This window comes from Mustela lutreola, chromosome 7, assembly GCF_030435805.1.
Source record: "Mustela lutreola isolate mMusLut2 chromosome 7, mMusLut2.pri, whole genome shotgun sequence".
NCBI classification, from domain to species: domain Eukaryota; kingdom Metazoa; phylum Chordata; class Mammalia; order Carnivora; family Mustelidae; genus Mustela; species Mustela lutreola.
The window spans coordinates 139,084,272-139,109,593 of record NC_081296.1 but is presented as its reverse complement, the minus strand read 5'-3'; the positions used below and the strand labels follow the sequence as shown (position 1 = coordinate 139,109,593).

General features: G+C 50.1%; 1 protein-coding gene across 1 annotated transcript in view; it reads right to left on the bottom strand.

Moving 5' to 3' along the window:
- The window catches only part of MIDEAS (mitotic deacetylase associated SANT domain protein), a 70,805-nt gene extending 53,495 nt beyond the window's left edge, over positions 1-17,310 (bottom strand). The window contains exons 1-2 of the mRNA XM_059182862.1: positions 17,029-17,310; positions 14,146-15,127 (exon numbers count right to left, since the gene is read on the bottom strand). The gene's annotated coding sequence lies outside the window, so the exon portion shown is untranslated. The remainder of the gene's footprint in view (positions 1-14,145; positions 15,128-17,028) is intronic.
- Between the last annotated feature and the right edge of the window lie 8,012 nt (positions 17,311-25,322).

Below are 25,322 nucleotides of genomic sequence, written 5' to 3'. Positions count from 1 at the left end.
GACCATAGAGACAACCACCTGCCAGACTCTGCTCACAGGCTTGTGGGATTTCTGAGCAGGGAAGGACCACATGCAGTCCAAGCGTCTCAAAGGTGTCGCCTTTAAACCAGCTCCTCGTCGATGCCCCGTCAGAGCCCTCCTCAGGGTGAGCAGGACCCAGGTGCTAGGTTTGGGGGTCCTAAGCCCCCTTCCCACCCTCACTGGGGCCTACCTGGCAGGCTCAGAGAAACAGCAAAGCCACCAAGGCCGTGGCTCCAAAAGGTGCCAAGGGAGGGCCGCCGTGCCGACAAAGAGTTCATCCACCCGTGCGTCCACCTGGTCCATATTGGGTCCTGGGCCTGCCCATGGCTCCCTCCTGTCCCCACAGGCTGCCCTTCCGGGCCCATCATGGGACACCTACAGTGTGCCGGGCACAGTTCTGCCCCAGGGAGGAGCCAGGCCCCTCCAGTGGTAAGTTCTGTGGCAGAGACGCTAGGGCGGAGGCTCAGGAAGGTGGCAGGGAAGCAGGTGACTTCCGGTGGCTCCTGTGAGCGGCTGCCAGGAGGAAAAGGGCAGGGAGGGCATTCCAGGGAGAGGGAGCAACCACACATCAGATGCAGAGGAGCCGAAGTGCACTGAGCCCCAGAGAGAACACAGGCCATGCTGGGGAAAGAGGCGGTGGCAGGGGAAGAGGCAGGAAGGCGTGCCGGGCCCCCATAGAGGGCCTTGTGCGCCTTCTGAGGGCTGTAAGCCTTTTCCCGAAGGACCTGGGCAGCTCACGGAGGTTTGTAAGAGGGGGGATGTGAGCAAAGCCATGTTTTAGTAAAATAACCAGGTCCTTCAAGATTTCGTCTACATTTCAGTGCTGCTTTTAATATGATTTCACGTCACAGGGGCAAAAACACACAAGTCAGTAGAAGTTGTGCCAGAGTCCGGGCCAGGAACACACCTGCTTATCCCTCTCGAGGACCACTGTGACCTTACACGGGCGACCACGCCTCGCCTTGGGAATGGCCTCCAGTCCAGACTGTAAGCTCGTCCTTGACACACACCTGGCTTCACCGAAGCAGCAGCTTCCACTTGCAGGTACCAAGGGGAAAGACTCTCGCAAGGCTGCCAGTCCCCCGGCCTGAGTCCAGTTAAGTTCAAAAGTACATTCCTCTTTTTCAAGGAAATTAAATCCTTTGTCTAAGGCGATTGGGAATGAATGATGAAGACTTCTGGCAGGGTGCCCTTGCTGCAGAGAGCTATACCCCGAGGACTGGAGGGTAAGAAGTCAGGCAGCGCTCACCTAACCCAACGCACTCTCATTGTGGATTTTGACTGTACACGCTGACAACCCCAGGCAGACAAGTTCTAGTTCCTTGAGCTTTCCCTCTCAGTCAGCATGCTGAGTAGAACATCTCAATGAGGTTGACATCTTCAGAACTGGAGAGATGCCCAGTCCCGCTGTCTTGGACAGCTGGGGCACCGGGACCTCAGTCATGCCACAGACCAAGCCTGAAGCCAGACCTCTAGCCTCCAGTCTGAAAAGCAAGGTAGGATGCCCCACCCCCACACCCCGTGCCTCATGGCCCCGAGAGTCTCGCCCAACTCCAGAGGAGAAAGAGAATTCAAGCTGTTAGCTAGAGAGAGCCAAGCCTTGGATTCCGTCCTCAGAAGGCAGCGATAAAGTTTTCCGAGTGGAATCAAATGTGCGGGGAGGATCCAGATGCCGGGGTGACCTGTCTTTTCCACTGGAATCTTTCAGACTCCAGAGCTCTCTGGAGCATGTAAGAATCCTGCTGTTTAGCTGGAGGCTAAAGGACTCAGAAAAATGTCAAAAAGAGATTACAATCAAGATGTAGATACGTTCAGCAGCCTAAGGGGGGGATGCTAGGTCTCTGCCTCCCCAGTCCACTTTCAGGCATGCCCCCCCCCACCCCACAGTGAGCCCCGGTGGGAGGCAGAGCTCCACCTGCTGCAGGGAGATGGCACCTCAACCTCCACGGCCTCACTCTTCATCACCACCCCCAGCCGCCGCCCCCCCCCCCACCCGCAGCGAGATCACGGCGTGTGACCTAAGCTGGACAACCAGCTGCTTGGCCTGGGTTTGGGTTCTGCCTCTGCCGCAAGTTCAGAATTCCTTCTGGAGGGGGCAGCAGCATCCAGGACTGAGATGCAAGGTCAGTGGCGTTAGCATCTTGGTTCTAGACACCCAAGGCCCCACAGTCCTGATGGACTCCGAGCCCTTGTTGTTCTGGCTCTCAAGGAGACACCATGTATCGTCCCGATGCATTCCTTTTCTCCTTCATTTAGCCGGACTACCCTACCATGTCCTTTTACCTCCACAGTGATTCCTCTGTCCCCCAAGATAACAGCTACACTCAAACTTCTATCTTACCTTCTGTGAAGGCAGTCTCACTTAAATACCCACACATCTGAGAGGACTACAGCCACCTAAGCGTTGCAAATACGGGCAAATGCCATAAATGCTGGCTCTCACAACCTCTCTGTCCCTGATTCTACTGGTTGGGGCAATACTATCAGAAATGGACCTTGAGAGCTTGTTTGGAGGTTCTAGCAGGGGAGCGCAGCTACTCGTATACCCTTGACCGAAGAACGGTCCTCTCCTCTATCGGGGAAGGTCGTCCTCTTCGACCGAGCGCGCAGCTTCGGGAGGGACGCACATGGAGCGGTGAGGGAGGAAGGGACACCCGCCTAGCCAGCCAGATCAGCCGAATCAACCCTGGCGATCAATGGGGTGACAGATGTCGCAGCCAGATCGCCCTCACATCCAATACTATCAGAAATGAATGGCACTGGGGCCCCTGGGTGGCTCAGTGGGTTAAAGCCTCCACCTTCCGCGCAGGTCATGATCCCAGTGTCCTGCGATCGAACCCTGCATCAGGCTCTCCGCTGAGCAGAGAAGCCTGCTTCCCCCCGCCCCCCGCCTCATCTGCCTCTCTGCCTACTTGTGATCTCTGTCTGTCGAATAAATAAATAAAATCTTTAAAAAAAGAAAGAAAGAAAGAAATGAATGGCATTAACACTGAAAAGAAATAATATAAAATTAAATTAAATTTAAAAAAAAGAAATGAAAGGCATTGCCTCTCCCTGGGACTCTTCCGTATTTCTCCACCAACTCAGGGAAAGGTGGACGTGGAGCCAGGAAACCTGGCTTCTACAGCTTGCACATGCCACTGCAACCCTGGGGCAGGTGATACCGGCAACACCTATTTCACAGGGAGGTGAAAGCAAAGGAGAAGCCCCCAGTGCAAAGCCCCCTAATTCCTAGATCAATCATTCTTTTTGGTCCTTTCTTTCTTGACGTGCCCAGTGATCAACAGTTGATCAATTTCAGCTCCGTGTAATAAATACTTGCGGAGAGTTTCCATGTGCCGCCCGCCATACTAGGTGCACAGAATCACAGTCCCGTTTTCGTAAAACACAAAGTTGTCCCCCCGCTTCAGCATGACACCATGCTCTCCTGGGGTTCTTCCTTCCCCACCGGTCTTTCCTTCCCAGTCTCTACTGCTGATACCTTCACACCGCACTTCTTCTTTTTTTTTTTTTTTTTTTTTTTAAGATTTTATTTATTTATTTGACAGAGAGATCACAAGTAGGCAGAGAGGCAGGCAGAGGGGTGGGGGGAAGCAGGGAGCCCGATGCGGGGCTCGATCCCAGGACCCTGAGATCATGACCTGAGCCGAAGACAGAGGCTTAACTCACTGAGCCACCCAGGCACCCCCACACTGCACCTCTTAAATGGTGATGCCCTCACCTTCTGCTGTTTGCTCTTCACGGGTCAAGTCATCAGCTTCCCTATCTCCAACTACCATCTATGTTCTGGGATCTCCAAATGTCTGCTCCAGGAGGTCTGATAGACAGAGGGGCTGAAGGGAGATAATCAAGTTTGTTTGGAACTTGTCTTGAAGCTGCAGCTACACAGTAAGTCATTTTTTAAAAATATGTATTTAATGGGGCGCCTGGGTGGCTCAATGGGTTAAAGCCTCTTCCTTCAGCTCAGGTCATGATCCCAGAGTCCTGGGACTGAGCCCCACATCAGGCTCTCTGCTCAGCAGGGAGTCTGCTTCCCCCTCTTTGCCTCTCTGCCTACTTGTGATCTCTCTCTCTGTCAAATAAATAAATAAAATCTTTAATAAAAAAATAATAAATCAATCTCTCTCTCTCTTTCACACACACACACACACACACACACACACACAGTCCTCTGCGGCTCCCACTGCTCTCACAGTAAGATCCAAACCTCTTAGCCGACACAAACAGCTGGCAGGAGCCCCGGCTTCTGCCTGCCCCGTTCAGTACTCTCTCCCACCAGTGTTCCCTCACACTCCGCTGCTTGCGGTTCCCAGAGCGACCCATGTCATGTCATGCCTCCACTCCACCGGCCTGAGCTGCTCCCCGTGTCAAGAATACCCTGATTCTCTTTGCCACCTGGTGGACACCTACTCGTTTCTTAGAACTCCACTCAAAATCACCTTCTTCATTCATTCCACAGCGTTCACCAAGCACAGGCACCATGCAAGGTCCTGAGGCCACTGTGGACCCTTCTTAACACTCCTGTCTCCTCTGGCCTGGCAGAAGTGACCACAGACCCCCGAACACCATCACACCGATGTCCCTGCCACTAACAGTCCTTGGCTTTTGCTCATGTCTGTCTCCCTCACAGACCATGAGTACCTTGAAGGGGGGGGCTGAATCCTGATATTTGTATCTCCAGGACCTAGCCCAGAGCACACAGTAGGGATTCAATAAATGCATGTCGCACGAGCGAATGACAAGGAATAAGAACGCGAGGGAAAGTACCCTGTAAACCATGCTGGGCAGGGTTCCCACTGCGGCTCTGGCTGGTTTCTTTTTCTCTGTCCTTGGGCAAGTCAGATCCTAAATGCCAGCTGGGTGGCTCAGCAGAGCCTCCCTGGGGAAATGGTAGAGGAAATTCTGAGCTTTCCACCACGTCTAGGGTAAGTGGAAGTGGGGTTGGGGAGTGGCTGTTGGCTCCTAAGTTGTCACAGAACACCTGCTCTTGGGAAGCCACAGAGGAAGTGGACACAGACTTGTGGAAGATCCCACTCAGGCCCCTTACGGAGGCTGCCACAGGGAGACTGGGGAGGGACAGAGGAGAGCAGACAGAGGGCTAGTGCTTTACGGCAGAGAAAAGTGTGTTCCTGGGCCTTCTCCTGGGTCCCTCAGGAGACGACTGGGATCTCAGGAACTAGGAGGATTTCTCCATTTCCGCAATGTAGCCCAACCCACGTCCTACGCTCAGAAAATACCCAGTAATCACTGGCCAGCTGGGCCTGGTTAAGAGTTTTTAGGGACTCAACAAGTTGACAGCAATTAAGATCAATGAAGTCTGTAATGAGATGATAAAATGGTAAGAAGCTTACTAAAAAAGTATCCCACTCTCTTCTTAAAGACCTCCCCCTACACCCCCCTTGTTCGTTGTTGTTTGTAAGTTTCTTCTTTCTATTTTTAATTTTTTATTTATTAAGACTTTTTTTATTTGAGTGTGAGCAAGAGAGAGAGAGAGAGCATGAGAGCGGGGCAGAGGGAGAGAGAAAAGCAGACTGCCCGCCAAGCAGGGAGCCTGATGCAGGAGCTCAGTCCAGGCGTTGAATCACGACCTGAGCGGAAGGCAGAACACTTAACCAACTAAGCCACCCAGGTCCCCCAAGTTTCTTCTTTTTAAATCTTTGTGTACTGCCTTAAGGAAACTGAAGAGATCGAGTTCTTGGCTCACAAACAGACATGAGGGAACTAAGGATTGATTACGTGACTGAGATAATCCATGCAGGATGGCAAAAGGAAATAGAATGTAGAATTTGTGTCCCAACCCTTCACTCCATAGCTGTGTGATCTCAGAGAAGACACTTTCCCTCTCTGAAACGGCATTAAAGATGATTTACTACAAGTGCCCTTCCCGGCTTTAAATGCTTAACCTCAGGATTCTCTGAGATGCTGTTACCACAGTTACTGTAAATCGGGAGCTGGATGAAAACAATCCCTGAGGTCCTAGTCAACTCTAAGAGGGGATTCTTGGGGCGCCTGGGTGGCTCAGTGGGTTAAAGCCTCTGCCTTCAGCTCAGGCCTTCAGCTTCAGGACCCTGGGATGGAGCCCCGCATCAGGCTCTCTGCTCAGTAGGGAGCCAGCTTCCCCATCTCTCTCTCTGCCTACGTGTGATCTCTCTGTCAAATAAGTAAATGAAATCTTTAATTAATTAATTAATTAATTTTAAAAAGGGGATTGTTCAGGGCGCCTAGCGGGCTCAGCTGGTGGAGCGGGCAACTCTTGATCTCGGGGTTGTGGGTTCAAGCCTCCCATTTGGTGCAGCGATTACTTAAAAATAAAATCTTAGACAAATAAAAGCTGATTACTTAGGGAAACCACAGATTCTAGAAATGATTGCTTTATTAAATGCCGTTTAGGCATAACTTATCAGAAATAGTTTTCTATGTAAATCACAGTTTCACTCATGTATGTTGTTCAAGAATTTTCAATTCAAAGTCCGCTGGACATATGAACTGCAACATTGTGTGTCCTGAAGAAAGACAGGAAGCAGACCAAGTGCTCTTCAGTAAGAAACTAGTTACATAAATGATGGCATTTTCCTACAGGGGAATACAATCTAGCCAGTGGAAAACATGAGGCAGCTCTAAATGCACTGTTATAGGATAACCGACAAGATATATTAAGTGAAAAACACAGAATGCAGAACCCTGGGTACAGTATGCCAGAATTTTGCTTACATATTCAGATTTTCTTGTGTGCAAAGGCTACCTCTGGAAGCATGGTTGAAAATGACAAATCATGGGGCGCCTGGGTGGCTCAGTGGGTTAAGCCGCTGCCTTCGGCTCAGGTCATGATCTCAGGGTCCTGGGATCGAGTCCCGCATCGGGCTCTCTGCTCAGCAGGGAGCCTGCTTCCCTCTCTCTCTCTGGCTGCCTCTCCGTCTACTTGTGATTTCTCTCTGTCAAATTAATAAATAAAATCTTTAAAAAAAAAAAAAATGACAAATCATAGTTGCCCAAGACAGGGACACTGACGGATTGAAGAAATGGGAACATTAGAGAAGGGGAATTTTATTTTTTGAAAATTTCATGTTATCAGATCATTCAGTATTTTCTTATGGCTTCTGCTTTGTAATCTTTCTTAAGAAGGTCTTCCTTCCCTCAAGGTTAAAAATAGATATTTTTCTAATTCTACTGCATTTGTATATGTGGGCATAATATGTAATCTCCTATCTAATGTTGAAATGACTTTCGAGATTTACTTTATACTATATAATTTATCTCTTTTGAAATTTGAACCTTATTTAAATATTACCTTTTCAATAGGAAATGGGAGGGGGAGAATCTATCAGATTTTATTATTTTTTTTAATAATTTTATTTTTTTAAGTTTATGTATTCTTTTTTAAAGATCTTATTTATTTATTGGACAGACAGAGATCACAAGAAGGCAGAGAGGCAGGAAGAGAGAGAGATAGAGAGAGAGAGAGAGGAGGAGGAGGCAGGCTCCCTGCTGAGCAGAGCGCCTGATGCGGGGCTCGAGCCCAGGACCCTGGGATCATGACCCGAGCCGAAGGCAAAGGCTTTAACCCACTGAGCCACCCAGGCACCCCAGATTTTATTTTTAAATAAAACAATATTTGGGGGGCACCTGGGTGGCTCAGTGGGTTGGGCCTCTGCCTTCGGCTCAGGTCATGATCTCAGGGTCCTAGGATCGAGCCCCGCATCAGACTCTCTGCTCAGCAGGGAGCCTGCTTCCCTCTCTCTGTCTGCTGCTCTGCCTACTTGTGGTATCTCTCTCTGGCAAATAAATAAATAAAATCTTTAAAAAAGAAAAAAGAAGTCTATGAGCCATTTTTCATTAAAAAATATATATATACGTGGGGGGCCACCCGGCTGGCTCAGTTAGTAGAGCATATGACTCTTGATCTTGGGGTTGTGAGTTTGAGCCCCGGGCTAGGTGTAGAGATTACTTAAAAATAAAATCTTTAAGGGGTGCCTGGGTGGCTCAGTCTCTGAGCGTCTGCCTTCGGCTCAGGTCATGGGGGTCCCAGGGTCCTGGGATCAAGCCCTGCATTGGGCTCCCTGCTCAGAGGGACGCCTGCTTCTCCCTCTCCCATTCCCTCTGCTCTGTTCCCTCTCTCGCTGTGTCTCTCTCTGCCAAATAAATAAATAAAATCTTTAAGAAAAAAATCTTTGAAAAAATAATATTTTCAGGAATCTATTTTATAGGGTACATTTTATGGTATGCAAATTATATCTCAACTATGTCTCAATTCAAAAAGAAAAGAATCTAGCTTATATGGCAAAATTGAGAATAACAGCATGAGAACTAGTCCGGTCAAGGCCAACGTTAGGGTTTAGCCAGAATCTCCTCCCAGAGACTCGGTGTTCTAGTTTAGCCTACCTTTGTAGGTTCAGTGCCTCTTTGGGCGAAACAAAGCTACAACGAACCAGGAAGCACCTTTGTCTTCCTCCAAAGTCTTGCCTGAGAGTTGCCCTACCTCCTATCAGACTGGTTCCCTTGGCAGAACAGGCCAACACAGATGACAAAGGCTCTCCCGGGGGAGCTGGTGCTCAGGTATAGGACATTGTGGGGCAGGTCAACCAGGCTCAAATCAGTGTGGAAGCTGGACAGATACTATCCGGTGGCCCTGGGGAAGTGGGGCTGGAAATGGAACAGAATGGTGACGTCCAAAGCCAGGAGGCATCGGGAGAAGGGAAGGCTAGGTGAACATTCAGAATACAGCCCGAGAACCACGGTCCTCTGAGCCTGGAGTGGCTGCGCGTGTCTACACACAAAGCACACAGGACAGCACAGCTATTGCCATTTTATCATCATCATCACTGTCGTCATCACAATCATCTTCACCATCACCACCAAATACTTACTGGGACTCGCTATGAGTTAGGGCCCCCGGCCTGGAGATACAAATACACTTAAAATAGGGACTTCCAGTTTGGTTGAAAAATGGCAACAATGTCGGCGCCTGGGTGGCTCAGTGGGTTAAAGCCTCCGCCTTCAGCTCAGGTCATGATCCTAGGGTCCTGGGATCGAGCCCCGTATCGGGCTCTCTGCTCGGCAGGGAGCCTGCTTTCCCTCTCTCTCTCTGCCTCTCTGCCTGCTTGTGATCTTTGTCTGTCAAATAAATAAATAAAATCTTTTTTTTAAAAAATGGTAACAGTGATCCACCCAAAGTCATATTAAGAAGCTGGATGAAGGGCGCCTGGGTGGCTCAGTGGGTTAAGCCGCTGCCTTCGGCTCAGGTCATGATCTCGGGGTCCTGGGATCAAGTCCCGCATCGGGCTGTCTGCTCAGCAGGAGCCTGCTTCCTCCTCTCTCTCTCTGCCTGCCTCTCTGCCTACTCGTGATCTCTGTCAAATAAATAAAAATAAAATCTTTAAAAAAAAAAAAAAAAAAAAAGAAGCTGGATGAAGGTGGGGTGCCTGGGTGGCTTAGCTCACTCAGTTGGTTGAGTGTCCGACTCTCAACTTCCGCTCAGGGAGAAAGAGCCCAGTGTCAAGCTCCACACTTAGCATGGAGTCTGCTTGTCTCACTCCCTCTGCTCCTCCCCTATCTCATGCTCCTTCTCTCTCTCTCTCTCTCAGAAAAATAAATAGATAGAATATTTTTAAAAGAAAAAAAGAAGCTGGGGCACCTGGGTGGCTCAGTGGGTTACAGCCTCTGCCTTCGGCTTAGGTCATGATTCCAGGGTCCTGAGATCGAGCCCCGCATCAGGCTCTCTGCTCAGCAGAGAGCTACTTGTGATTTCTGTCTGTCAAATAAATTTTAAAAAAAAGGGGGGGGGGGAAGGCGCCTGAGTGGCTCAGTTGTTGAGCATCTGCCTTCAGCTCAAGTCATGGTCCAGGGTCCTGGGATCAAGCAGGCTCAGCAGGAAGCCTGCTTCTCCCTCTCCCACTCCCCACTTGTATTCCCTCTCTAGATGTCTCTTCTTCTCTGTCAAATAAAATTTAAAAAAAAAGTAAAATAAAATAAAAATCAATTAAAAAAAAAAAAAAGAAGCTGAGTGAAGTGTATGATTGAAGCCCAGAAGAAATGTTAAAAATCCTTTAGTCCAGGTTTTTAGGTTTTTCTTAGGTACAGGGTCCCGGTGAATGTTAGCACAGGATGGGATGGGGAAGTTCTTCAAGAGGAGAACAGAACCGGGCTGGAGAGAAAGCAAGACTGAGCCAAGCAGAATGGAAGAAAAAGGCATTCCAGGCTTCTGGGGAAGCAAGAGAGGCAGGAAGGCTGGCCACCGGCAGTTTGGACAAACACACAGAGTGGGTCACTGGGTCAGTGAAGAGGGTGAGGGCAGGAGAGCGGCAGAGGCCAGACCCCTGTGTGGAAGGCCCTGACCGCCAGCCTAGAAGTTTGATCCTTACCGTGCAGACAGCAGGGAGCCACTGAAGGTTGCTGAGCAAGAGGGTGACCCTTGCAACCAGGCATTTTAAGTGACATTACAGAGAGCCCTTTATCCCAGGCTTATGCAAAGCCCGTGTATATTTCAAGTAGCACTCGATACAGAAAGTCATAAAGCAAAGCCCTGTGTCATGTAGACGAGGGAAAAAAATGTAGTTTAAGGGTCTCAGAAAGAGATGCTTCAGGGAGTACGAGAAATGAAGGCGAGAGCATTTGAAAGAAGGAAATGAATGTGCAGCACTGACCCGCCAGGCATCTGGAAAACTGCGGCACTTTCTTCAGAGTCTGGCATGCCCTCTTTCAGCTGGTGGGGTGTTCTGCCTCCTTTTTTGGAGGTTAGCTGTGGTGTCAAAACACTGGATTGTGGTGTAGGGAGTGAAGCAGTTGGGAGGAGGCAGATGAACAGAGATAGAACTTTCGGGCCTGGGGAGCGTAAAAGGCCTTCCCTCGGAGACCACCGTCTTGCAGGGGACTTTTCCTTCTGCCTCTGTCAGTGGCACTTTGGGGCGTTTGAGAGAGTTGCTGAGTTTACTAGTTACCTCCAATGGTTTCTCCTCTTGAAACAAAATGATGTGTAAACTCTGTCAGGTTCTGAATCATGCTTTTTCAGTATTGTTCCTAGTGGTGCACGGTGAGGCAGGAGGGCTGCTGCGGGGGTGGGGGGGGGGGTAGGCGGGCATGAACTGGGCAGCAACTTTGGGCCACTAATCAGCATTTATGTAAGGTGGGAGAGGAAGTCAGCATTGTTTCTGGTCTCGCCCTGGGCTGGGTACAACTGCAGGCAAAGCTCTGAACGCTGAGGCAAAACTGGGCAAGCCAAGAGAAGGGCCTGAGTTAGGCACAAAAACTAGCCGGGCTGAACTGAAGATGCGGGCAGGCAACGGCTGCTGGTGAGGCCACAACTCCCAGGAAACTCCTTCCTTCTTTCTCTGGCCTTTACAAGGAGGGGGTCCCTCCGCTCCACTCTTCTGCCTACACTACTGGAGGGCCTTTCGGCACCTTGAGGCTCTGCAGGTTCTAAATGAACACCAAGTACCTCGACTCAGAGCTGTCTTTTCTTTGAGGTCCTAAGGGAATGCTCCCCCCCTCTCCCCCTCAAGGCTAGTGCCGGACACCAGTAGGTCAGGGGACGCAGCTGACCCGAACCTTGACAGTCAAGTTCAGGAAAAACCCAAATGGACCCGGAACAGGAGGCCGTGCAGCTCAGAAACTCCTACCATAGCGGTGTTTTGCTCTAAACCTCATTCCCCTGTGGCTGCTGGGCCTGTATATTCCAGACTTCCTAGAAACATGCTGATTTCACATGTTTTTCCTCGAGTCTCTGGAAGCACATAGGTGACTGCCAGGGACTATGCACTAATATTTTGCTTTGGCAAACTGTCACTGTGCCCATGACACACAGTTGGCACAAGCCTGCAAAACGGCATTTTTCTCCTCCAGGTGAAACTCAGTTACTGGGCTGGGGAGAAGGCCAGGCATGGGGCGCTCCAGGGTGCCAGGGCTATCTGTTCCTGCCACTCTGAGCTGAGAGGCTGCCCAAGCACTGGGAGAGGGTACCACAAAGTCACAGAGCAGCCCCGTGGTGCGGGGCTGAATGCTGTCCCATGAGAATCTTTCACTGAGGCCACTCTGTCTCTAGGAGAGAGCAGGGGTGCTTCTAGGGGTGGGAGCAGAAGAACCCTCCTATATCCTGTACATGCTTTTTTATTGTGTTTTCAATCCCTCGACTACGACTACCGTTAGCCGTATCTTAGCCACATCGGAGGCCGTGGAGGAGAACCAGTTTGCCTTCTTTCCACACTTGCAGGCTTGGCTCTCTCCCTGAGGCACACAAGCTCAGCGGGTAGGAGGACCCCCCACCCTTCTCTGTGCTGTAGGCCTGACTCAGGAAATGGGCTTGGGGCCCTCCTGGACAAAGTGTACTTGACTCACGCCTCTGGGAGGAGGGGGTGTCCCGCCCCGGCCCCATCCTGCCCTCCCCAGACACCATCCCAGACACCCAGTCTCCAAGCCCCAGCACTTTTCCCTTTGCCCAGAACACAATAAAGGAATTAGGACCCACCTACTAAGTTTCTGCAGCTGACACCAAGGCTCAAAGTCTAACTCGCCAGCTCAGTCACACAAGTCTGACGTGTCCTCTTTGCAACGAGGCCCCACTCCAAACACCGTGCAATTTTGCTAATTCAAACTGCTTTCCCGTTTAGGGAGGTTGATAGCCATCTCCCATCTCCTTTTCCTGCTGACGTCATCCCACATTTTCTACAGACACAAATAAGGGTACAGTCCTTGGGATAGTTTTTAGGCTGCCTAAGTTGGGAGTGCAGGGATCCTACCCTCCTGGGTCTCCACTTCTCCGGTGTTTGGCAAGTTGTCTGAGGTTAAGGGAGAGGCCAGGAAATAAATCACCTAGCTAAGGTGAAAGGCCAGAAAGAACTTGGTGACTTGCTGCTCAAGCCCAGATCTGTCCCGGGCATTTGCAATGCAAATCTGCGTTTTGTTCGCAGCCACCACGTCTTGCACAATAGCCTGTGTATAAACATCCACGCCAACAATGCCTGACTGTGCAATCACGCTGTAATTACAGGCCGGCAGGAAGCTGCTGCTAGCAAGGAGCTGCACCATCCAACCTCTAGACGTCCCACGTCCGGAGTCTCCACCGCACCGACGGACACTCCAGCATACCCTGACTCGCCCCGCCGCTCCGGCCGCAGCTGCTCGGCTCGCAGCCTCCAAGTCAGGGAGCCCCGGCGCACCCCCCGCCCCCAACACCTCCCGCCCAGTCTGCCAGCCCCGAGTTGCTCTGTGGGGATGTCATAAACTTCTCGGATGGTCTTTAAAAAGCCGTGCGCCACGAGGCTACCGAGGGCGGCGGGAAGCACCAGCAAAGTTCGCAAGCACCACCCTACAGCCCTGGCAGTTTTAGAAAACAGAAGAGAGCGAGATGCCAGAGTGCACTGGAAGCGGGTTTCGGAGTTTTATATAGAAAACACTCACATATGTACGTGGGTGTGCTGACAGTTTTTATGGCTAAATTGCAAAGTGTTAGGCCTTAGGGATTACTGTCAGGTTGGGGACGCGGTGTGGGAGGAGGAAGGGTGGGGGGAGTCGGGAGAGATCTGTTGAAAGGGGGCTTGGGACCCATTCTGGTTCTGCTTTTGGGAAATGCGTACGGTTGTTTTCCCAAACGTCCGAGTCGCTCTGCTGTTCGTCACTGCAGGGCCGAGCGAAGAAGAGTGGGGGGAAAGTTCCTTTAACTTCCTTCCTGCAACCTCACCGAGGGCTACGAAGAGGAAGAGCACGTTTCCCTGGGAAGCACCGGGCAGGGCAGGGGCGGGCGGCTGAGCCCAGCCGGTGCGGATGCGGGACGCCGGGAGGAGGACCAGCCCCGCACGCAGGCCGCGGGCAGCCCCTCCCTGCACCCCTCCTCTCGCAAACGGCGCCCGGAGAGGCCCAGCTGCAGAGCCCGCTGTTTCAAGCCCCGCGGCAAACCGGCGACAGCAGGGGAGCAGCCCGGGTCCCGGGTCCCGGGTCCCGGCCTCCGAGCGCCCCCCAGCCCCCCGCCGTGCCGCGCCGCCCGCACCCCTGCGCCCAGCGCGGCCGGCCCAACCCGGCCCCCCACAACCCCGCCCGCCGGACCAAGCCCCGGCACCCACCCACCCCCCCCCACCGCGTTTCCGAGCCCCACGCCGGCGCCCCGGCGGCCGAAGGGGCGCCCAGCCCGCGGCTCACCTGCGCGCTGGATCCCAGGGCCGCTCAGAGGGGCGCGGGGCGCAGGCGAGCGCAGCCCGCAGACTCAAACTTTGTTGCTCTCGGGACGGCGCAGTCGTCACTTCCTCGCGGAGCCGGCGGCGCGGCCCGGGCGTGTGACCCAGCAGCTCGCGCGGTGGCGCGCCGGGCCCTGCAGCCGCCCGCCCCCGGCTCTGCGCGCCCCGGTTGCCCCGGAGGCGCCGACTCCCCGGCTCGGCTGGCCCACGGCTGCGGGGGGCCGCGGGCGGTCGTCCTCCGAGGCTGCAGCCCTCGGGGTCCTTGACGCGCGGAAGAAACGCGACCGAACCTGTTTCTCAAACCTGGGTCTGGAAGGTGGTGTTGGAATTCCGGGACCCCGGCGAGCTGGGGGTTCCAGGAGAAACACACCCAACCCCACAGACAAAAGGATGGGGGAGGAGGAAGAGAAAGTTTTTCAGTTTCGCGTTGAGGCTAGAAGGTCAAGTCAGAAAGCGAAGTGCTCTGTGTTTTGCCAAACAACGCCTAAGCTGGGCCTTAAAACCCAGGTTTCCTCTCCCACGTTCCCTCCAAAGGTCTGCACGCTTGTCCTTCGTCATTTCCACGGGTTCTAAGCGCGCAGGACGTTTACCATTTATCACACTTCAGGGGGGCTGTTCCAGCGTCCAAGTTGGCGCTGCAAAATGGTTTCTGTTCTCATCCTCCCCCGCGACTTCCACCTCTTCCTTTACACTCAACTCTCAGAAGATCTCTTTGGGGCCTGAAGCATCCCGTGTTTCATCGCGGGCCAAAAGCGCCTTAGAGGGTTGGGGTGGAGCCCTGAGAAGCGGAGCTTCAGGCAGTAGTAGTCTTGAAATTCATTCCGGCCCAAAATAAATTCGCTCTCTGTATTCAAAACTGCAAGCAAAAAACCACCTTTTTGGTTTCTGATAAACAGCAACAAAGTAGTTAAACGGCAGTCTGTAGGGAAGAATTCTCTCCTGTAAAGCTGGAGAGAAAACTGGGTTAGCCTTTGCTGTGGTTTAAAAAAAAAAAAAAAAAACTCGGACATTTGAAACTGCAGTGGAGGGCTTTCATAACAGAAACATTAGCTTCATTGTAGCTTGTTGTGGAAAACAGGGAGCTTTTTAAAGGTGGTTCAAAAGCATCCCTTAGGGCTCAACAATTTTTCCTTTTCCTCCAAATAACTGCTTCTACTAGCACTTTGGCGGGATCACAGAACCTCCCGTTCTAATGCTTCATCTTTTTGCATGGCTTTGTCCAGAAAGATAGATGTGAAACTGATGGAAAATGACAACTGGAAATTGATCCCCAGGTCTGTGTTAATACCTAGTGGGAAGCCACAAATGCAGACTCACCCGAAGATGGGGAGTATGGGGGGATGCCTGGGTGGCTCAGTGGGTTAAGTGTCTGCCACCTGCTCAGGTCCTGACCTCTGGGTCCTGGGATTGAGTCCTGCATCAGGCTCCTTGATCATCGGAGAGCTTCCTTCTCCTTCTGCCTGTGCCTCCCTGCTTGTGCTCTCTGTCTCTGTCTCTGACAAATAAATAAATAAAATATTTTTTAAAAAAAATGGGGAGTGTGCAGATGAAGCTCTCCTAGCAACATGAAATCCCCCACACTGCAGCCCTTATGTACTAGCTCTGACTTCTACCCAGACATAATTAATGGTACCTTATAAATACAAAATATACCATGGAAGAAAAATAACGCTGCTTTGAGAAGTATACTTGTATTATTAGACTCCTAATAATTATAATTTTCTGAAATTCTTATTGCATCACACTCTTGGAGGGGTGGGAGTGAGAAGGATTGCCCACTTCAGTTTGGGGATAGATAGAAGCAATTGTTTCGTGCATTCTGCTTCCAGCAAGCAATGATACAATCAAGGGGAATAAAAACAGTAGGTCACCCAGGAGTCTAAAAACAATCACGTGATGCTCTGTATTTGCTAGGACGGTATTGCAATGCTGAATTCCCAGTCACAATTTCATGAATATTCAGAATTTCTGCATACCCAGGAATAATTTAACAGGTGGTGTAAAGGTGCGAAGGCCTGACACTTACATATGCACACGTATGCATTGCTTTTTCTCTCTACGGAGTGGCATTTGCTGGAGGACCACAGCCCAGAAGCGGAGGTAGGTGGTCTCAGAGACAGTATCGCCACCGCCTCTTCCCCTCCTCTCCCACCAGTGATCCCCTGCCTCCCAGTATCCACCCCCTTGTGTAATCCTGGCTTCTTGGGTGTGGGCTAGACTCACTGACTCCCCCCAGCAAATAGTATATGGCAGAAATCACGTGACACCTCTGCTGAGATTAGATTCTAAAAAAACTGTGGCTTCCATCTTGAGTGCTCTTTCTCTCTTGCTCTCTCTTGGTTGGATCACTCACTGTGGGAAAGCCAGCTGCCATGTCCCAAGGCAGCCCTGTGGAGAGGGAGTGGGGTCTGCCAACAACCCCCCCTGAGGTAGCTTGGGATACTTCCCCTCGCCTATGCTAATGGAGCCTTCAGATGAGACCTGTAACCCCACTGCTTCAAGAGAGCCCTTGAGGCAAAAGCTCCCGGCTAAGCTGCCGGGATTCCTGACCCACAGAAACTGTAAAATAATACATGTTTGTTGTTTTAAGGTGCAGGGTTTTATAGTCATTTGTTGGAGAGCTGTGGGTAACTAATGCACAGGCCAAAAGAGAAGTCCGTGTGAGCCCAGTGACAACCCCACACGGCTTCCTGGTCCCTTACCTGGAAAGCAGAATGTGGAGGAAGAGGCAGGGGCCTGGACCAGAGCTAAGGGGAAACATGTGAATCCTAAGAACAGAAGGCAGAGCCGGGGTCATCCTTGAATTTAAACCAGCTCAGAGGGTGTAGTGGGGTTGGATGTCACCCACCTGAGAGGATGTGGAGATGTGTTTGATCATGAGAAATTGACATCTGTCCGGGTGTCCTCTCCCTCTGGCTCAGATCTTCGACCTTGTTCTTGAGGCACCGGCACACCCCAGGGGGTGGTGGGGTCAGGTTTTGGTCCTGGAAGGAGTGCTGGAAAGGAGGGCTCCCCAGCCTGGCAGCCAAAAGAGGTGGTGAATTCAGCACAGCTCTAAAACTGGAAGGAAAGTCTCGTGGGCCCACGGCTGAACAGCAGGTGGTGGACAATCTCAGATAAGAATCGCCTCCACACTCCTTCCAGGGCCACAAAGAACATGCTGTCCACGTGATGGTATCTTTCTCTCGACATCATTTCCTCTCCCACTAGAACAAATTATTCGCTTTGAAAACACAAAACAAAGTTTGAGGAAGCAGGAGCGAGGTCACACTCTTTCATCCCTTACTAGGGCAGGCGGTCTCCTTTGGCGGTTGATCCCGCATCCCCCCTCCCCTCGGCCAACCCCGTACAAGCTGGCAGTTGTAGAGCCCTCTTCTGTTTTCTCTCCGGAGACACCAGGCTCTGATTGTTCTCATGTGCCGTGGCCACAGCTGCTGGGTTGCCATGCCGTCATCCGGTTGCTATGACTTGTACCGTCGTGGATGTGCCAGGACGTGAATCTATTAATTTAACAAGAACTAGGCTCAGCACATATATTCCTTGTTAGGTCATTTGCTTTGCTACCTAAACCACATCCAATGTGTTCAGCAATGAGAACATTTCCTAGAGTCTAGCTTTGCAAAAATGCCAAGTGCCCTGGATCTGGCGTTCCACAGTCAGTTTGGCAGCCTTTAGTGTCTGCGGAGCGGGATGTAAAGGCATTCTGGCGTGGGGACGCAAACAGGTCAGTTTAGAAAAAAAAAAAAAAATCCAAGGAGGGGAAATAAAGTCTCTGGTCTTCCTTCTTTGCACATTACGGTCCATTCTGCAGGAGGCTTATGAACTAACTTGCCCAGGAATCCTGCCCTGAGCCCAGGTCTCCCACTGACAGGGTCCAAGCTCTCCAACCCCAGAAAGAGGTGACCTGGGCTGTGAAAAGAGAAACGACTGGCTTTCATTCCATCCCTTCGACCAACACTTACTAAATGTCTGCTGGTAGCTGGGCTGGGGATGCCAAGATGAAAAGGACAAAGTCTCTCCCTAGAGGGAGAGCAAGGCATGTAAATTACAATGTGACCTGAGAAGCGCTCCACTGGAGCTTTGCATAGGGGACTGTGGATCCGAGAGAAGGAAGCAAGTAAGCTGGCCTGGGAATAGGAGTGATGGGTCACCGCCAGGGTTTTTCTTTTTATTAAAAAAAAAAAAAGAAGAAGAAGAAGAAAAAGAAAAAGAAAAAGGCATGCATTAAAAATGATCAGATGCAAAAATAAATAAATAAATAAATAATGATCAGATGCATTGCATTAAATAGTAAGTATTGTCTGTGTTGCTTTTAATTCCATTGTTGAGGGGCGCCTGGGTGGCTCAGTGGGTTAAGCCGCTGCCTTCGGCTCGGGTCATGATCTCAGGGTCCTGGGATCGAGTCCCGCATCGGGCTCTCTGCTCAGCAGGGAGCCTGCTTCCTTCTCTCTCTCTCTGCCTGCCTCTCAGTGTACTTGTAATTTCTCTCTGTCAAATAAATAAATAAAATCTTTAAAAAATAATAATAATAATTCCATTGTTGATAATGTACATATTTACATTTGTATGAGTCACAGTGTAAAACATATTTCCTACATATAGACCAAGAAGTGTGAAAGTTGTAGGTTTAGAGAATATTAAACACCCCCAGACACTGGGGGATTATGACGGGCTTGGCTCGAAGTGTTGTTGCACTGTGTAGTTGAAGAAACTAGCCGGGACTTAGGAGATTTTCCAAATCCTTCCAAATTCTCCTCCCTTAGTAAATCAAGGCCAACCCTGAAGGACCAGCTCCTTGACTCCTCTCTGAATAGAGCACCAGGCCCTGACCCCCAGGACTGTTAGGCCAATTCTAAGGCAACGAAAGAGTGAATAGTCACCTCTTTTCTGGCCAGACAGACGGTGGGAAGGAGAAAAGAGGAGAGAGAGGAGGGTCAGAAGTGCTTCACGCTTTTCCCTCCTTTTTCTTTTTTAAAGATTTTATTCATTTATTTGACAGACAGAGATCACAAGTAGGCAGAGAGGCAGACAGAGAGAGAGGAGGAAGCAGGCTCTCCACTGAGCAGAGAGCCCGATGCGGGGCTCCATCCCAGGACCCTGAGATCATGACCTGAGCCAAAGGCAGAGCCTTTAACCCACTGAGCCACCCAGGTGCCCCATGCTTTCCCCTCCTTGAATGAGAGCAGGAACCATGCCTTACTCCGAGCATGGCAGGGGCCTTCACCCAACTTCCCACTGGTATTTTTTTTTAAGATGTATTTCTTTCGGGGTGCCTGGGTGGCTCAGTGGGTTAAAGGCTCTGCTTTTGGCTCAGGTCATGATCCCAGGGTCCTGGGACTGAGCCCCACATAGGGCTCTCTGCTCAGCGGGGAGCCTGCCACCTCCTCTCTCTCTCTCTGCCTCTCTGCCTACTTGTCTGTTAAATAAATAAACAAAATCTTAAAAAAAAAAAAAAAGATTTATTTCTTTCTTTGGCAGAGAGAGAATGAGCTGGGGAAGAAGCAGACAGAGAAGGAGAAGCAGGCTCCCGATTGAGCAAGGAGCTCAATGTGGGACTCCATTCCAGGACCCTAGGATCATGACCTGATGCGCAACAGACGGAGCCACCAAAATGTCCCCTCACTGGGATACTGAGAGGAATCTGCCCCAAAGGTGTTTTGCTGGTGCTTCTTCTTCTTCTTCTTCTTCTTCTTCTTCTTCTTCTTCTTCTTCTTTTTAAGATGTTATTTATTTATTTATTTATTTAGCGAGAGAAATAGAGCATGAAAATGGGGTAAGGGGCAGAGGGACAAGCAGACTCCCCCACTGAGCAGGGAGGCTGCCAATGTGGGGCTCAATCCCAGGACGCTAAGATCAAGACCTGAGCTGAAGTCAGACACTTAACCGACTGAGCCACCCAGGCACCCCCAAAGGTGGTTTTATACCAAACTAGGGGCTGCCATGTCAAAGTGACCTGGTGATCAAGCCTGGGTATGCAGAGAGGCTCTGAGGCTCAGCTTTCCTGAGTCCCGGTGGTTCCCACATGGCACGGACATCACATTGAGAGCAAGCGGCCTGCTGTATGGCTGTCCTGGTGGCACACGGCAACCTGTGGCAAGCTTAGGGGAGGATCAGGGGTCTGCACCACGGAGAACAGAGGGAAAAAAGAGCACCGGGTTGCAAAGGGGAAAAGCCAGTGCTGGGAAGTGGAAAGGGGTGTTGCTGAAGAAGGGAGCACCCATCCACCTACCAAAGCTGGTAGCAGCAGGAGCCTGGGGCACAGTCAGAAACCAAGAGGAAAAGGCAGCTCAGCACCGTGGTCAGGAACAAGGGTTCTGGACTGTCCACACGCTGCCAGGCTTCAAGTCCCACCTCTGCCACATACTACCTATATGACCTTGGAGTTACTTCGGCTTTGTATGCTTCAGTTTCCTTATCTGCAAAATGAGGATGATGATAACAATATTACGGACTTGATAAAGTTCTTGTAAGAATAAATGAATTTGTAAAGCTCTGATATATATGTTAAGTGTCAGTTAAATAAGTAAATCATTCACCAACAAAAACAATTGTATATGGATATCAAATGTCTCCAAGACCCACAAACTGGACGTTCTGTTACAGATCTCCCTCCCCCACCAACCATCAGCTCCTGGGGACAATCAAATCAGCTATAATCGTACATTTACGACATTGTGCAAGTGAAAAGGTTTGCCCCCTCTACACGGGCCAGTTGGGAAGATAGACATCAAGCGAGTCTTTACATTCAGCTCGCCTCTGATTGTCCAAATGTAATTCAGGAAAGGACTTGGTAGGTAGAATAATAGTTCTCCCCCAAATGCCCATGTCCCAATCCCCAGAACGTGCAAATATATTAGGTTACACGACAAAGAGGAGTTAAGATTGAAATCGAGTTAAGTTTCCTAATTAGCTGATCTGAATATGGGGAGATGATCCTGATTGTCAGGATGGGCCAATGTGATCACAGCGATCCTTAGAAGGAGAGGGAGGCAGGAGAGGAATCAGTCAGAGGAAGAAGTGACTACGGAAGAATGGCCAGAGAGAGGCCATGTTGCAGGCTTTGAACCTGGAGAAAAGGGGTCAGGAGCCAATAACTATGGGTGGCTTCTGGAAGCTGGAAAAGCATGGCAACAGATTGTCTCCTAGAGGCTCAAGAGAGGAATGCAACCTTACGGACACCTTGGTTTCAGCCTATAAGATAAAAGCCTGTGTTGTTTTAAGGTACTGATTTTGTGATAATTTGTTACAATAGTCACAGAAAATGAACACAGTGGCATGTCCTAAATAAGGTGTTTTCTGGGAAGTGTTTGCTTCATGTATTAGGTGCATGTGCTACACTGTGTATTAAGAACCCCAGTTTTGGGTGCACCTGGGTGGCTCCGTGGGTTAAGGCCTCTGCCTTTGGCTCGAGTCATGATCCCAGAGTCCTGGGATGGAGCCCTGCATCAGGCTCTCTGCTCAGCAGGGAGCCTGCTTCCTCCTCTCTCTGTCTGCCTCTTTGCCTACTTGTGATCTCTGTCTGTCAAATAAATAAATAAAATCTTAAAAAAAAAAAAAAAAAAGAGCCCCAGTTTTCAGACTCTAAGTTGGAAAAGAAGGCTGGCTGGGCCAGGCAAAGTCCCATGCTGAGTAACGGCCACTAGAAACTCAGTACCTTGAACGTTCAATCTGTAAGCAGTCCCCCGGTTTAGGCATGAACGCTAATCCGCAAACCTCTTCTTGAAACTTCTCAGACTTGCTAACTGTTGATGCTAGCAAGCCACAGTGTGGAGGCTGAGTGTAAAAGTGGCTAACAAAGTAAGCCAGAGTTCATTGTCAAAAGCTGTTGTGGAAATTCTGTGTGTTTGATGACCACAGATCCCCAGCAAGGCTATACCACCACCTGGAGTTTGTAAATGACTTTTTCTTTTCACAATGAAGAGAAAAACACAAACCCAAGAGTCAAGGCAGTGTGCACAGTGTTTCTGGGCTCCAGAGTGGCTAGCGGAGCCAGAGTTCAATCACTGAGCATAGGTTGCTTTTTGCTGTTTGAGAGAGGTGACTATATCGGCATGCACAGCTCAAAGGTTGAGATTACTGCATTTTGGGGAGGAAGCCCTTACACAATCAACTGCCCGTAATATATATTGGCCCTGGGACATTAGTCCCAGCATTAACATGGGTGGTGTCATTTGAAGTCTCAGGCCAAGAAGTTGCTAGACATTCATGAGATTACTTTGGGTCTTATGACTTCTCACGGGAAGAAGGAAGTCCTCCTCTCCTGGGTGGGGTAATATCTATAGAGATTACAACAAGGGACCGTATACTGTGGCAGTATATAGTGTCCCAAAGGAGCTACAGCTATTTGGAGATATCTTCATGAGCTAAAATTCTTTATAGTAGCTTCAAGGAACTGTGTGTAAAAGCTGTAGTTTACAGATTACTTGAACAGGGCAAAGGACCCTGTGGACCCTCTAATTTATCTCCTACTTCCTAATTTTTTTTTTATATTTTATTTATTTGACAGACAGAGATCACAAGTAGGCAGAGAGGCAGGCAGAGAGAGAGAGGGAAGCAGGCTCCCCATTGAGCAGAGAGCCCGATGTGGGATTCAATCCCAGGACCCAGGATCATGACCTGAGCCGAAGGCAGAGGCTTCAACCCACTGAGCCACCCAAGCGCCCCCACCCTAATTCTTTTTTTTAAAAGATTTTGTTTATTTATTTGAGAGAGAAAAAAAGAGCATGAGCAAGTGGAGGGGCAGAAGGAGAGGGACAAGCAGACTCCTGGCTGAGGGGGGAGCCCAACTTTGTAGAGTGGGGAACTCCAAATGGGACGCGATTCCAGGATCCCACGATCATGAGCTGAGCCAAAGTCAGAGCTTACCCGCTAAGCCACCCAGAGGCCCCCACCTCCCAAATTCTAAATAACCTCTAGTGATATGGGCAGGTCACATTGGGAGGCCTGCTCTGACTTATATTTACAATGCATTATATTTAGAGCAGCCCACTGCCTCAGCAGGATCATTGTGATCCCTCTATCACACTTTCAGAATCACTCTCTAAGGCTAACCCCCCTGAATGGCCTTTGCCCCGCATTGGGCAGTGTTGGGTTTTACCTAGTTTCTTGACATAATTTTTGCCCTTTGCCCCTAGATAGAGGGTGTGGTCGGTGACTCACTGGCCAGGTTCTCCCTGCCTGATTCCAGATGATTGGTCAACTCCCATCTCCTGTGGTTGCAGAGAGCCTGAGGACCAATGGAATGCCACAGAATCCTTCCACGGGCCATATCCCAGGTCCTGAAGTAATTCTGGCAATATCTGTGAGCTTCTGTCCTGAGCTGCATTGTCCTTCCTTCAGCCTAGGGATCCATCCCCCTCTAGGCAAAGGAACAAAATTAACAGCCTTAAGGCCTGTCAGCCAGAGACCTGGATTCTGGGTCTTAGTTATAGATACAAAACAGCTGCCTTTTTTTTTTTTTTAATTCTCTAAAAAATATTTTATTTATTTATTTGACAGAGATTACAAGTAGGCAGAGAGGCAGGCAGAGAGAGGAGGAAGCATGCTCCCTGCTGAGCAGAGAGCCCGACGTGGGGCTCGATCCCAGGACGCTGGGATCATGACCTGAGCCGAAGGCAGAGGCTTTAGCCCACTGAGCCACCCAGGTGCCCCACAAAACAGCTACCTTAAATATGGAGCACAGGTAACAAATAAAGCCTGACTTCGTGGCCCATCTAGCTGTGGTTTCAAATGAGAGGCAAGACCAGGTCAGGGGTCTTGTGGACTTCATCATAGCGGTGAGCACCCCTTACCGCATTTATTGTAGGTATTGATGGATATGATACAAAGGGGGGGTCCAAAGCCTCACCACCCCCCAACCTACAGTGTGGGCACGTTGGGTTCTCATAGTACATACTGTCTCCAGGAAGCAGATAATGTTTGGAAGCCTGCATTCTTCCCTCCTCTGTGAAGTTTGAGAGCTACTAGAGATTTTTAACAGCTATGCGAAGAAGTGATAGGATTTGTCTAAACCCTGTCAAGGCAGTGAATTGAGGGCGACATACATCAAAACAGGAGACACACGCCAATCTCCTCAAACGAGCCCCATGTGCTCTTGCCATAACTGAGCATCAGTAAGAATCCATACAGAAAGGACAGGATTGATTACCCTACACCTCCACGTCCTCATCTTCCCCATCCTTTGTCTTCGGATGCGGCTGGAGGACTGTGAGCTCACTTTCCGTATTTGTACTTAACACTTGTTGGGAGTCAATTCTCGATGGGTCTGTCACATTTCTGCATGCCTCATGAACAGAGTCATGGAACGCCCTTTGGTTCAGACTATCTTTTTAAAGACCGTATGTTTCTCAAAGCAAAGTATAGGCATGCTTCTGTCCATTATTTAAGATCTGGTTCTCTGAGCTTTGGGGTTCCTCTCTTGGAATGGACCTCACTGTGTGTATGAGTGTTCATTGTCCCTCTTTGCATTGCCTTTGGGAATTGGGAATAGCAGGAAACCGGCACAAGAAAATGTCAATGCTCCTGCTGCAGCTGTTGCAGTGAGTAAAGCAGTCCTTTGTTTCTGACCCAGAAGTCTTGTGTGTTCTGCCAGCTTCCATGGAGCTGTGGCAGGCTAACGTGTTAGCTTGCAAGGAGAGTTAAATTTCAGAGCCTTCACAGTTCTTGACTACCTCTCACTTCTTTCTTATATGTCATACCCCTTGACCCACCAACCAATTCCCCTCACGCCTGTGATCTTGAAAACCATCTTGGTAGTTTGGGCCAAAGGGAAACTACTCATAGAGTTCAGGACAGACCAAAGGATCAAATGAACAAGCAAGACTGAAGATAGGGCAGAACTGAGATATCACGAAATTTGGTTTAAGCCTGAAATTAGAGGAGAATGATTCCAATTCCAGACTATTTATAGCTACATTTTTGGTTGTGTGTTCAGCTGACTGGCAAGCAATTCTTTTTTTTTTTTTTTAAAGATTTTTATTTATTTAGTTGAGAGAGAGACAGTGAGAGAGAGCATGAGAATCGAGAAGGTCAGAGGGAGAAGCAGACTCCCCATGGAGCTGGGAGCCCGATGCGGGACTCGATCCCGGGACTCCGGGACCGTGACCTGAGCCGAAGGCAGTTGCCCAACCAACTAAGCCAACC